Here is a 12,996-nt window from a genome sequence, read left to right as displayed (position 1 = left end):
AGACTCTACCTCTTGATAGAAGAGGGGCAAAAAGAGTATGTGGGACCAGGAATATTAATGCACCCATTTTTTTAATTTTTTTAATGTTTATTCATTTTGGGGGGCATAGAGAGAGACATAATGTGAGTGGGAGGGGCAGAGGGAGAGGAAGACACAGAATCCAAAGCAGGTTCCAGGCTCTGAGCTGACAGCACAGAGCCCAATGCAGGACTTGAACTGACAAACTGCAAGATCATGACCTGAGCTGAAGTCGGATGCTTAACCAACTGAGACACACAGGCACCCCTGCACCCATTTTTGATACAATCACTACACTGTAACACCATGGGTATTTCTCCGTTAAATCAAAGGTGATTTCTGAAAGAGACAGACTGTTAGTCAAATCTTAAAGATTTGAGGAACCTGGACTGTCACACTAAGTCTGCTTTTTTAAGATAACATATTTTAAAGCAGTCATTTCTGAAGTATGCAGTTTATATCAAGAAGCAAAAAAATAGTTCTACTTAGAAGTTCTCAATGGCTTCATGATCTTAATTTATAAATACCCCAAATCCATCCCTTGTCTCCCTTATCTACATGGGCAAAATAATCTTAAAAGTAAACATCATGGAACTTTTCATGACACAGAATTTGGCTAAATAAACACAAATATCTTCAACCTTTTAAACCTGTCCTCAGGCTTAGATGAAAATAAGCTATGAAATAAACTCCAGTGGATTCTAAGAGTAAAAATTAGCCTTAAAATTCTTTCTTTGAACTGAAATGCAAGCTCTTTTATATCAGGTACTTCTGTTGTTTGTGTTCAATGCTACATTCTGGTCCCCACCCTGCCTAAAGCATCACGTTGCAAATAATAAAGTGAATGCATAAATACATAAAACTAGTATGTATAGGATGCTTTAGTTTTTACAGCACTCTCATATACTTTACCTCACAAGAACTTGTGACATAAATATTATTATTGGTCCTACTTAATAAAATAGAAAAATCAATAAGGGAAGTGAGCTTCCCAAAGTTATAGAAATAGTGAAGTGTCAGAACTCCAATATCTCCCTTATTTACACACCTATACCCTTTCCACTGATTATTGATATATTTTACATATTTTCATGACTTCCACCAGAATATTACTTCTGCTATGGATTTGTGCTTTACTTGATCCTCACAAAATACCCCAAAGTAATCATCCTACATAAAACCATCATCCTCTGATGTTATAGCTCCATTGTCATGATTATTGTTAAATTTTCAAATTCCTCCATGTATAATCTTTTAGGTATTCATCTCCCATTTTACTTATTTGTTAACAGTTCTTATATAGACTCAGTGAATGTTTTCAACACTAATACCCTAGCATGTAACCGAAACGTCTTTTCAACCAAATATAACTACGGTGATCAGATTATGCAGAGTTCACAATGTTAAGGTTAGAAACAAAAAAAAAAATTGTAAAAGAAAGGGTCAATAATTCATCGTGGCATGTTAACTTATCAAAGCAATGATAAATATTTAACACATGGAGATATCTAATAACAGAAACCAATTTTGTTACAAAGAAGGGCATACTCATATGTAATACATGGCCATAATTAGAGCACATTTGCATTTTTACCTTGGGGAACTTTTCTCAGGGAATTTAATTTGCATTTTGACCCAGAACTCTCTGAAGAGAGATATATAAAGAAAAATGGAAGATACTTTTTCCCAAATCCATGTATATAAGACTTCTGACTCTCTGAATCTTACTTTTCTTGTATATTAAGGAATGTTGAAAGAATTAAATGAGATACTGTGTTCATAACAAGAAGGAGACAGTCATCACAGGAAGTGAATGACATTATCCTCATCATTCTTGAAGAACAGTGGAATGCCTGCCCCAGATCCAGGGCCCAGAGAAAGTTATTTTCTCACTGGGAGTTCAGAGCATGGAGTCCAGGGAGGGGAGAGGAGAAGGAAACACACCAGCAAAATCAACACTGAAGCAAAGCTTCCAGGTATTTTCTATTTGGAAAATGAGGAGACTGGAATTTACCTTTAGGATAACATGCTCTCTCTTCCTGGGAAAGATGCCCAAAAAGCCTCATGGTTATAGAAATACAAAGCAAACCTGGTGGGTTGTATTGGAACTGAGGTTCCCAAAATAGCCTGTAACACACTGTACTAGAAGGTCTTGGCAAGACCCCTGCTAGGTGCTGCCTTCAGGAGTTAAGTGCTCAGAACCAGGGCCTGAAGCCTATAGGGAAGGCCTGCACCCAGACACGGAGCTGAACTCTCCCTGTGTTCCAACATCAGGGAAAGAAGTCCTCACCCTGTGAGAAGGACTGGAGCATTCGACTAGGTCCTTCAGGACACCTGAAGCCAAGGAACAGCTCAGGCACCAGGAACAGGAACAAAGCATCACCTATGTGGAAGGACAGGGGCAGGCGGAAGGTATGTGATGAAGTCATAAACAAAGCAAGATCCCAGTTTCTGGGAATTGGCATAAACAAAAGCTTTGGGTTATTCTGAGCCATGATGCTGCCCTAGATTCTTTACATTCCAGTCTCCAGAACAGTCCTGCTCCCCAAGACTGAAGTAGCACACAGCCAGCACACAGGAGACAGAAATGGTCTTAGCCAGAGGGTGCTAGAAGAATAGAAAGGTAAATGCATGGGGAATCACTCTAATTACCCTAAATTGTCCCACAGATGAAAGACCAGGAAGCCTAGATCAAAGCTGCTGCTGAAATGCATTCCTGCCAGTGAAAACAACCACTAGAAGCTGAATCTCATCTCAGTCATGAGAGCCACTGCTGGCAGGACTGTTTCGCAACCAGGGTCACCACTAAAGAAGCATCTGCTGAAAGCTGGTACCAGGAACAGCCGCTGAGGGTGACCTGAAAAGGCCCCTGCCACAGGGCAGTGCGTGAGGCAGCAAGTACTAACATGCTGAGCAACCCTTGTCCCTGCAGAGACCTGTGGCTCACTTTTTCGTCCTGTGATTACCTGTGCACAGGGAGAGAGAAGTTATTCCTCCCACTAAGGGGAGGGTGGAAACTATTGTTTTTCATTTTTTTTCTTATTATAGAAAAGAACAAGTGTTCATGTCAATGTAAAAGACCTGAATGTCACCTGAGCCTCGCATCTCCAGCCAGAAGAGTATCAGGCAGGAGAAGGACATACAAGACATTCTAGAAAGAACAAGAATGAATAGGCTTCGCTATGTATAGTATATCAAATCATCATGTTGTATACCTTAAATATATACAATTTGTATTTTTAAAAAGGAAATAGGAAAAAAAGAATGAACAGGCTTTGGAAAGCCTTTTTTTTAAAGCATTATTATTTTTGTGAGCCTCTAGACTCAGGGTGGTTGTATCTAACTCTAGAGAACATGAAAATTAATTCTCAAGTTTTTCCAAAGGTGGTAGTTTTCTTGTCGTTGATGTTGTTGTTGTTGTTAAAAGCCAATTAACCCTGTGCTATTTCTATGAATAATTGACTTTTCAGGTTTGCTTAGAATATAGGTTTTCTGGTTTAGGTCACTCTCAGTTTTATTAAAATTAACACACCTTATATACACTCCCTAAAATTTTGTTAAGTTTTAAATGTGTTCCTAGCCTTCACAGACTCTATTGTTTTCTAAGAATTTTCACTGAATTTTCTGTGAACACAGAGTTCTGTCACAGCTAAACAAAAAAATCTGAAACCAACATTCATGACCAAACATTTTTTTAAAGCAAGAAATATAAATAAGAAACTTACTTTAAAATGTGTTTTTATATTAAGATTGAGAATCTGGATTTACCTCACATGAAAGCTTGCAGCATAATTCTAAGAAATTAATCTATATTTTCAAATATAAAAAAAAAAGTAATAAGAGCTCTTTGAAGCAAACATTATAGAGAGACTTTTAAAATAAGATGAGAGCAATTTGATCAAAATACTTTCTTTTTCTGCTCAGTTCAAAGCCTGACTCAAGTCAAGAGGTCATATGGTGCTCTAGATATATCCTTGGGTTTTCTTTTGTCTCATTATTCCTCCACTCATTCCTACCTTCAGGAGCTTACAAAATTTCAGGTGGAGGCAACAGAGATCTACCTCTCCTTGAATGGGAGAGGATATTATATATCCCTTAAGTATGTGCTGGTAATTGTAATTTAAGGAATTTTGCTTAAATCTTGCTATAGATCAACCTGGATAGTCATTCCACTATGCTAATATACTCATTAAGATTAAGTCTGTGCTTAGTTGTTGCATTGAAAATCTTCCTTTCATTACCTTTTGATGTTGTTTAAGATGAGAATACATAAAGAGCTGGTGTGGCTCTCTGTAGAGTACAGTTACAAACAAGGTTGTAAAATATCTAGGATAGCTCCCAAGTAACAATCACAGCCATAAAATAACTCCAGTGTTTAGCCATACACCAAATATCTTAAGTGGTAAAAGTAAGCACACACCAAAGTGTATCAAATATATTTTCACAATGTCATACCACAGGTTTTTTTTAATTCCTCTTATATTTCAAATTTTAAACAATGTATATTATTTTATGATCAACAAAGCACATATTTGTTTAAAACATAAAAATATGTTATATTATCAATGGAATACATTCATTCAATACTCACTTAGGTGAAGTTTTAAATCTAAAAGAAGTCAATCCACAGGGGCACCTGGGTGGCTTAGTCGGTTAAGCATCTGACTCTTGACTTCGGCCAAGTCATAATCTCACCATTCGTGGGATGGAGGCCTGCATCGTGCTGCACACTGACAGCATGGATCCTGCTTGGAATTCTCTCTTTCCCCCTCTCTCTCTGCCCCTTCCTCCATGCTCACACAACTCTCTCTAAAAAATAATAAACTTAAAAATAAAATAAATAAATTTTTTTTCTCTCCCCTCCTCCAAAGGGAGGAGGAGAGAGAAAATTCTGTCAATGGCATTGTTTCTTGTTGCATCATAATATGGCAATTAAACTATATTCTACCCAGTACCATAGATCCTGGTCCACTTTGCCATAATGGCAGATGCCTGCACAGCTGTGGCAGTTAGGCCCCCATACTTGGACTGTCACAGTCAAAGCTTTAATCATCACTCCCTGAAAGCCTTCCCTCAGCCACTGACCATACTAGAACCAGTTCTGACCCATAACTTAGTCTGTGTATGAGCTCTGGGTTACCGACTTCACCCCACCCTCTCTCCTGCCTCCGGAGTACTACATTTCACCTTGCCAGGTCCTCCTAAAATTAGAAGATGAAATAAGGTTCCTGGGCTCCTAATTAAAATTAAACCACACTCTGGTGGTCAGAATCCTATAGGTTTCTCAAGGAGTCACTTTTAATTAAGTCAACAAAACTGGATAATATATTAATCTCAGGACCATGGCTGTCTCCTGTCCCTACAATTGAACAACCATAATGTGTCATTTAAGCACTTTTTTTTAATGTTTATTCATTTTTGAGAGAGAGACAGAGACAGAGACAGAGCATGAGCAGGGGAGGGGCAAAGAGAGAGAGGGAGACACAGAATCTGAAGCAGGCTCCACGCTCTGAGCTGTCAGCACAGAGCCCAATGTGGGGCATGAACCCACCAACCATGAGATCATGACCTGAGCTGAAGTCAGATGCCTAAATGACTGACTGAGTCACCCAGGCACCCCATCATTTAAGCACTCTTACTTCAATAACAATGTCTAAGCCAGGTTACTGGAAGTCTACATTCTGAACTGGCATTTTTGGTCCTTCAAAGTGAATAATCTATTAGCTTCAACTTTACATTTACTTTCTAAACATTTAGTATGTTAGTGGAAGCAAACATTATAGAAGCAGGACCAAAAATCTTATATCCTAAATAAATCTAACATTTCTCATTGGGAAACATTTTGTCTGATTCTTTCTCTCAGTTCTAACAAATCATCAAAAGAGAAAGCTCCCCTTCCACTCTACACACCCAAAAGGATGTGAATGTAGTCCCTTTTCCTGGGAAAATATCAAAGCTCTGGCCACAATCATTGGAAGGTGTTTTGAAGGTAAGCAGATCAATCTGTAGATCCAAGTGATTGACTTTTATGAATTGTTAATTGTCTTTTAAATGTGCAATTGAGAGGCGCCTGGGTGGCGCAGTCAGTTAAGCCTCCGACTTCAGCCAGGTCACGATCTCGTCCGTGAGTTCGAGCCCCGCGTCAGGCTCTGGGCTGATGGCTCAGAGCCTGGAGCCTGTTTCCGATTCTGTGTCTCCCTCTCTCTCTGCCCCTCCCCCGTTCATGCTCTGTCTCTCTCTGTCCCAAAAAAAATAAATAAACGTTGAAAAAAAAATAAATAAATGTGTAATTGAGTTGAAGAAGTGAATATTCTATTTTATGTAAAGTAAATCTCAGCATGGCAATTTTCCTATAAGAAAAAATAATCAAGGAAGGAAGATATCTTCTACACTGTATTAGACAACTTCTGCATTCAAGTAACATCTTCCTTGAGGCACCACTAAGTTCTTCTCATACACAAAAGGTTTTGGGGTATTCTGTTTCTCAGGAGTGGTTACATGACAGAGACAATTAAACATTTCTAGAAATGAGAATCAAAGAGAACAAGTGTTACAAGAATCATAAAGGGAGAGTAAGGAAAAGACCTAGAGGGCCCCAAAGGGGACACCTAGAAAAGTGGGTGAAAATGATGCCCTGGCTTGCAGTGAGAAAACAGAAAAAGATTGGAAGGGAAAAGTCACTAGAAAAAGCAGTGTTTTTCTCTTTTTTCAGAAAAGATGAGAGAAATGAAATTCTGATATGTTTCACCTGCTAAAAATAAAAACTCATTGGAGAAAAAGCAACTGCTATGTGAATAAGGACTCAGCCAGAACCCAACATTAGAGCAGCATCCTACTGAGAATAGAATAACAGCTAACATTTATTGAATATTTGCTAAGTGCCAGGCACAGTTCTAAACACTTTATATGTATTAACTCATTTAATCCTCATAATAACTCTATGAGGAACTGAAGCCAAAGAAAATCTGGAAACAGAGTATGGGATGCAGGATAGAAAATCTCTCCTGGTGCTTTGCAGATTATGACTAATCTGGTGTCATACTCAGTGTGGGACTCCATGAGCCTGGACATTGTGGGATTCTTGATCAGCTTCTGCAGGCTGCAAATCCAATGTTTTATGTTCAAAAGAAAAACAAAACAAAACCTCCTTAACGAAGTATGTGAAGCAAGGATCACTGAAATATCTAGCGTATTTTCCAGGAGCTGACCAAAGTCAACTATAACGCTGAGGACAGTTCCGACAAACGCTTATATTGATATTCAATAAATACTGACCGCCTCAGCCTTTTCCAGAAGAAGAAGAAGTTGTTCAGCCAAAGCAACACATATATAAATGAATGGAAAAATGGAGCCACATCTCTGAGAAAGGTGTCTGATGAGTTTTGTTTTTGTTTTTGTTTTCTTTTTGGCTTAAGTTTTAATGAAAATAGTGACCTCTAAAATGTGGGAGTGGGCATGGGGAAAATACAAAATATGTAAAGAAATGACAATAGAAAATTCAAAGTAAAGATATATTGATCATGAAGATACTAGTTTTCACCATACCTTGATTTTTTTTTTTGAGCTTTCATTCAGATAACCAAGAAACACACAAAGAAAATAGGTTAAAACCCAATTTTTCTAGTTTAAAAAAAAAAAGTCCCAAACCAGTCCAGCCACTTCATAAAGGGTGGCTTTTCTCTTTTATTTCAATTTTATGCAAAAATTGCTCTCTGCTCTCTCAGCAGTATTCTTTACCCCTTTAAATTTCCAAACTGTTCTGAAGCTGTTTTATGATTGTTTTCAAAGACCTCAGTGAAGTATTGGAGGGTGTGTGTGTGTTTGCTCACACACACACACAAGTGCATTCATGTGAGTTTTTAACAGTAAAAATAAGAAACTACCTTTCCATTTGGGTTAGAACTGAGATGAAATGAGGAATGGCCGCCACCAAGCAGAAAATGTGCTCACTTTATGTGTGCCAGTTAATTACGACACTTCAGAGGCGCTTCCGAAAGGATAAGGCAAGCTGCATAAATTTAGCTGTAATCCAGGCAGGCAAAACTAATTTGCAGGGGATGGCCTTATCTAGCCGCTGCAGCTTTCTCAGAAAATTAACCTTGGATATTTGGGCCCAATTCAGAAAGTGTTTGATTTTTTTTTTCCTTTCCCTGCTCAGCATAAGAGAATTTTTGAATTCAGTACAATACCTGACTTTTAAGAGGCACTATGAATGCTGTAGGCAGTTCAGAGTTATTACTGACAAGCAAAAATATATATTTTATATATACATATAGATGATTGTCCTTCATGCCCATTATCCTGCCTTCTTACATGTGCATCAGAGGGTTTATCAGTGTAGGTATAGGGGCTTTTTTGGATTAAGAGAAGGATGCAACTCATTTTTTATGTACTTAGAAAAATTCATCAAAGTTCATTGCAGAATAAGTCATGCATACTGACTTGTTCATTCCAGTGGAAATGAAGAAATCCCCATAAAAATAGAAGTTTAATGAAGTGTTGGAGCCAAGTCTTGCCTGTCATTGCAATTATCACTGATTTCGACCCTTTCTTAGTCTCCCACTACTAATTAATCTCCTACAGCACAGTAAAAGCTTACCATGTTTTTCTATACTATGCAGTCATTCATTCAGTCAACAATTACTGAAGTCAGCACGCCTTCATATGTGTGCTCATTTACTCATATACTCACTCTGTTTGTATTTCACTCGTTATATCAGTGTGAGAGGCAAAGATTCATATGTCAATGTTTCCAATGTGTTTTGAAATTTCTCAAAGCCATGTAGTATGTAAGCATCCAAAGAGTTCTAGTGTTTGCATGGTAATAGTTAGGTGCCCCCCACACACACACAAAAAAAATTAATTTTGTTTTAATAGTACCTATAGAATAAAAATAAAACTAGTTTTATTTTTCTAAATTTTAAACTGAATTTTTATTGACCAGCTTTAATAATAAGTTCATAAGAAGCCCCATATGACCATCAGTAGTGGCTGAGCTAGAACTTTAATGAAAAGTTTTTTTTTAATATCCTATCTACAATATAATTATTGCTTCATTCATTTCAAACCATAGAAGTTACTTATTCTGAAGTGCCATGAACTCAGCTGGCATTAATTGTTCTTGTAGATGTCACAATTAGGCAAAAAGGAGCATATTTATAATAATCAGAGAGCCATTTTAAAACACAGATTGCATACTGAATCATGAAATTTGAAGCAATGACTCCCATTGTGATCTAAATTTTCATCATGCTTGTTCAATAGGCAGGGCTAAATGTTATGGCTATTTATAGTTATACTCTAGGGTGAAAAGGGGGGATTAGATGTCATAAAGAATCATACATAATGCATAAAGACTCAAACTGTATTTTATGAGAACTGAAAAATTTAAGAAACTCTGGCTGAAATATGGAAATGTTGTGCCAAGTAGAACTTCCTCATACAAAATAATGTTCGTAAAAACTTAGCAGACAAGAACACAGTAAACCCTCAAACCATCTTGGTCTGATCTGCATTTCTCCTACATATAATATATTTTAATGGGGAATTTGAGTAAATACATTGAGGCTAACTTTGAAGGTCACTGGGGAAAAGATATCACTATGGATGCCAATGCATTGAATATCTGCTATATGTGTAATCAAAACTACAAAACAACTAAAAAGATGTTTGTTCATATAATTTACTTATCAATAAACCTTTTGTAACTGACTTTTTAAAAAGTTAAGTTTTCAAGGCAGTTTTAGGCTTACAACAAAATTGAAAAGGGGGTAACAGAGATTTTCCATATTCACCCCTACCCCCACATAAAGCAGAACATCCCCCATTATCAACATCACTCACCAGAATGATACATTTTTTACCAAGGGTGAACCTGTACTGACAAATCATAATCGCCCAAAGTTGATAGCTTACCTTAGAGTTGTAATGGACTTGTAAAGGATATTTTCTACTTCAGCCAATTTCTAAAAAATTGATCAACTCGATTATAAAGAGACTCAATTGACTCTAACAACACAAAACAGCAAAGTTCTATAATTGATCCCACTGTGTGGCAATCACCCACAACAATGTAAATCCTTTGAGGTCAGGAGATTCTGTGTAACCACTCTGATTCCCCTAGGGGCTAAAGCAGTGTCTACAACATAGAAGAAACAAAGCAAATGCTGGCCAAAAGAATGTGTAATTGAGTAAGTAAATGTATGGATTATGGAGGAATAAATGAAAAACATCATTAAGTTGTTTAACTTACAAAGAGATCTCTATGTTTTATCATCTCAGTACTCGGAGAAACTCTAGGGTGTCTTTGCTGGTGGCTCAAGGGTAAAGGACCTAAAACCACACCCAGTAGCTCCCCCTTTTATTCCCACCACCCTCCCTTTCCTCTTACCCCACAAACACCCTTCTCATCTAACTTCAGCAAGAATAACTCTAATTTTAAAAGTTTTTGAGGGGCGCCTGAGTGGCTTGGTCAGTTAAGCGTCCGACTTCGGCTCAGGTCATGATCTCACAGTCCATGAGTTCGAGCCCCGTGTCGGGCTCTGTGCTGACAGCTCAGAGCCTGGAGCCTGTTTCAGATTCTGTGTCTCCCTCTCTCTCTGCTCCTCCCCTGTTCATGCTCTGTCTCTCTCTGTCTCAAAAATAAATAAACGTTAAAAAAAATTTTTTTTAAGTTTTCGAAATATGGTGATGCTTTGAAAGAACAGTTCGGTTTGATTTGCCCAAAAATTTCCCAGAACATTTCTAGTATATAAAATAAAATACATATGTTTTCTATTTGTTCAGTCTTTCTAAAAGGATGCATTAATCTTATCATGTCATATATGCTATAAGTAATGTAGTTTTTGTTTTTGTTTGGTTTAAACAATTATATTTACTGTTTCATAGTTAAAAAACATTTCCATCCTTTAGACTTCATTTTCCCAATTATACTTAAATGATCTCACATAATTTACTAACCCTTCCTAAGCTAAAATTAATCACATAACTCTTCCTTAGACTGCCATAGATTTTCAGAATTTGCTAAATAAAATGGTTTTCATCAATATAACATGCTTCTTTTATTCAACCAGCATTTATAGGTTGCCTATTATGGACTAGAGCTTTGCATAACACCGGAGGTAACAGTATCTGATTTCACAGAGTGAGTGCTATTCATTTGCTTTCTGAATCCTGGAGAACTTTTATAAATATTTAGAATCATAAGTATATGCATACTATATGTTTATAGTAAACAAGTCAGCTACAGAATTGGAAATGTATTTTAAAAACCAGAGCACTCCTCAAATTTTCATCCTTGCCCCACTTACTGGGGACACATCAAAGGTCACAATATAATTCCAGTTATAGCAATGATGATCAAACTCAGTATTTAAGACAAGCATGCTGGGGCGCCTGGGTGGCGCAGTCGGTTGAGCGTCCGACTTCAGCCAGGTCACGATCTTGCGGTTCGTGAGTTCGAGCCCCGCGTCAGGCTCTGGGCTGATGGCTCAGAGCCTGGAGGCTGTTTCCGATTCTGTGTCTTCCTCTCTCTCTGCCCCTCCCCCGTTCATGCTCTGTCTCTCTCTGTCCCAAAAATAAATAAACGTTGAAAAAACAATTAAAAAAAAAAAAAAAAAAAAGACAAGCATGCTAAGAAAGGGAATGGTGCATCTTTTCAAAAGGGGGTTCCAAAATCCCACTCGTAATGTAAACATAAATATATGTGTTTTATTGAGAGCCATACACACACACACACACACACACACACACACACACACACACACACACACAAAACAAACAAACCAAACAAACCAAAAAAACAAAAACAAACAAACAAAAAACCACTACCCCTTATTTCTGCACCTTCTCTTAGGACAAATACATGGTTTTATTTCTTGGAGAACTTCAAGCACTGCCAGTAATTATATTGAGCAACATAGTCCCAATTTGTCTGGTACACTGTAACACAGAGTAGTGGCCTCCAAATTTGTGTACATATTCCTCAGAATGTATCCAGTAAGATTGCTTCATTGGGGTGAAGGAATACCAATATTAGTACTTTAACGTATATTTATGTTTATCAAAACAAAGTTCACTAATCATCAATATACTGATTGAATATTGGTACCCTCCCTGATCCACATATGGAAAGTACAGGGGCTGCCATGCAGTGAGTGAGGTATTCTGAGAGAACAATAGAAGTCCCACCATGTGAAAGGGTAGTAAGACTACCTTCCCTTTTATCATTCTTTTTGAGCATATCATGATACATTACAGTTTACACATGCTCTGTTACATAAATTTATTGATTATGTAGCATAAAGCAATCAACAATTATAAAGCGCACATAGGAATTGAAAGATTGGGGACACTACAATCTCAGGTGAATGGCAATAGCCCTCCTACTCCCCGTCCAAGCACTTCATCAGTCATGTTATAAGACAAGAACAATGATAATCCCATTTGCCAAAATGTCAGCCTAAAATATCCAAACTTACAAGGTCGCTTGAGTGATGGACTTATATCTACTCTGGACAACTATGTTCTGTTAAGGAAAACAAAGTAATTTTTAAAAGATTGTTTAGTCCACCTTTATCTTTTTACTTCCCATTTTTATATATGCTATACATAAAGTAGTTCAGCCATATAATTTATACATAAATAACTCAATAGCAGGAGTTATGCACAGAATCTTTTATTAATGGGGTTGCACAATATAAAAATTTTGAAGCACACTGACCCAAAGGATTACATTATATTGTTACCAGCATCCAGGCAGAGGACACAAATGCCCCTTCGCATCTTGGCAGGAATCCCCAAACCCTCCTTTTTCCACAGAGGATAATGATTGAAAAAGAGACACAGTAATTACAGAAATAAGACACTCCTGATTCTATTATACTTGGTAGCATGCCTCTCATTTAAGCTTCCCACAATAAAATAATTTCATGGATAATGAGCTTTCACCATCCCCCTCCAAAGAACTAAACAACAGAT

This window comes from Puma concolor, chromosome A2, assembly GCF_028749965.1.
Source record: "Puma concolor isolate L17-30 chromosome A2, mPumCon1.1.hap2, whole genome shotgun sequence".
Classification (NCBI taxonomy): Eukaryota; Metazoa; Chordata; class Mammalia; order Carnivora; family Felidae; genus Puma; species Puma concolor.
Note: the sequence above shows the minus strand (reverse complement) of the source record.